Source organism: Lipotes vexillifer, unplaced genomic scaffold (genome assembly GCF_000442215.2).
Source record: "Lipotes vexillifer unplaced genomic scaffold, Lipotes_vexillifer_v1.1 scaffold1108, whole genome shotgun sequence".
Lineage (NCBI taxonomy): Eukaryota > Metazoa > Chordata > Mammalia > Artiodactyla > Lipotidae > Lipotes > Lipotes vexillifer.
In genome coordinates, this window is record NW_006770064.1 from 749,886 (window position 1) to 751,995 (window position 2,110).

Here is a 2,110-nt window from a genome sequence, read left to right on the forward strand (position 1 = left end):
GGACACGGGTTTGTGCCCCGGTCCGGGAAGATCCCACATGCCGCGGAACGACTAGGCCCGTGAGCCATGGCCGCTGAGCCTGCGCGTCCGGAGCCTGTGCTCCACAACGGGAGAGGCCACAACAGTGAGAGGCCCGCATACCGCAAAAAAAAAAAAAAAAAAAAATTTCTGTCTCAAAATTAATTCCTAATTTATTCTGTGAAAATTAATATCCTGTTTTTTAAAAAGCTTAGTAAGGCTTACAAAACATATGAATGAAAATTGATACTATCATTAACATACCAGGTGTTAAATAATTATACACTGAATTCAATTTATGATATCTTAAGATAAATTTTGAGTATATCTTTCATTGACTCTGTCTTCAAAATTACTTTTCTTAATTCACTTTTTATGCTACTATATCCTCTATTACTTATTGAAGATAAAGTTAAAAAGAAATATTTAAATCACTTTGTCAGCATAATTTATAACTTAACTATAGTATTTTTCCTTTATTAAAACATAGAAATCTTTGAAATACAGGCACTGTGACTTGACTAGATTAACAAGGAGTTAATTTAAGGGAACATCTGGTTGTAACTGCCTAGGGTGGGAAAAAAGGGATCCAGATGCTTACATAATTGATCCCTCCATTTCTCTCTAGTTTAAAATAAAAAATATCTTTGCAGTTGATTTAGTAAGCAAAAATTCAGTGCTGTTGGGGTTCACATATGCCTAACAGAAATGTATGCATACATGTTTTTCTAAATTTCTCAAATTGGGGGTGTGCACAAACTTACTATATATGTGTATATATATATATACAAATTCTTATTACAACTCTGAAAAATATTTATTACAGCTACTTTGACCACTACAGGAAAGATACATGTGGTAGGCAGAATTCCAAGATGGGACCCAAGGTCTCCACACTCTGGTGTGGCTTCTCCAGTTGATCCTCTGACAACCCTGGGTTTGAACTGTGTGGGTCCACCTATATACAGATGTTTTTCAATAAATATGTAGCTGGCTCTCCATATCTGCAAGTTCTGCATCTGAGGATTTAAGTAACCACAGATGGCAAGCTTAATACATGATCCAGGGTTGGTTGAATTGGACAATGTGGAATTTGAGGATAGGGAAGGCCAACTATGGGACTTGAACATCTATGGAATTTGACATCCTTAGTGAGTCCTGGAACCAATTCCCCACGGATACCAAGGGATGATTGTAATCCCCTCCCCTTGAGTGTGGATGGAACTGTGAATATGATAGATGCCACTCCTATGATACATTATATGGCAGATGTGAAGGAATTTGGTAGATATATGGTTAATCGGCTAACTTTAATTTAATCAAAGGAAATTATCCCTAGTGGGCCTGACCTAATCAGCTGAGCCCTTTATAAAAACTCAAAGCAGGAGAGGAAGCTATCCTACTAGCCTTAAAGAAGGAAGGTGTCAGAAGATATACAGCTCGAAGAAAATTGATTCTGCTTATAATGATGAAAGCTGGGTAAAGGACCCTGGGCAGCAGATGAGACCTGGTGACACCTTGGTTGCAGCCATGTTAGATCCTAAGCAGAAGACACAACTAAGCTGTGCTCTGACTCCTGTTCCATGGTAACTGCAGAATAATACATGTGTGCTGTTTCAAGCTGCTAAGTCTGTGGAAGTTTGTTGCATAGCAGTGGAAAAATAATCCAGTACATATATCACAAGGCCTTGAATTTGATAGTACATTCATTAATGCTCCTATCATGAATTTTAGCATAAAAAAATAGAGTTAATTTCAAAAAAACCTTCCATAATACCAAGGATTATCTTCTGTCCTGACATTAGAAAGAAGTTCATTAGTAGAAATTTTTTTTTTTGTTTTTTCTGCTATGCGGGCCTCTCACTGTTGTGGCCTCTCCCATTGCGGAGCACAGGCTCTGGACGCGCAGGCTCAGTGGCCATGGCTCACAGGCCCAGCCGCTCTGCGGCATGTGGGATCTTCCCAGACCGGGGCATGAACTCATGTCCCCTGCGTTGGCAGGCGGACTCTCAACCACCTTCCCTGTGCCACCAGGGAAGCCCAGTAGAAAATTTTTTTAAGTGTGGCAGCACAGGTAAATCTCAAGCATACA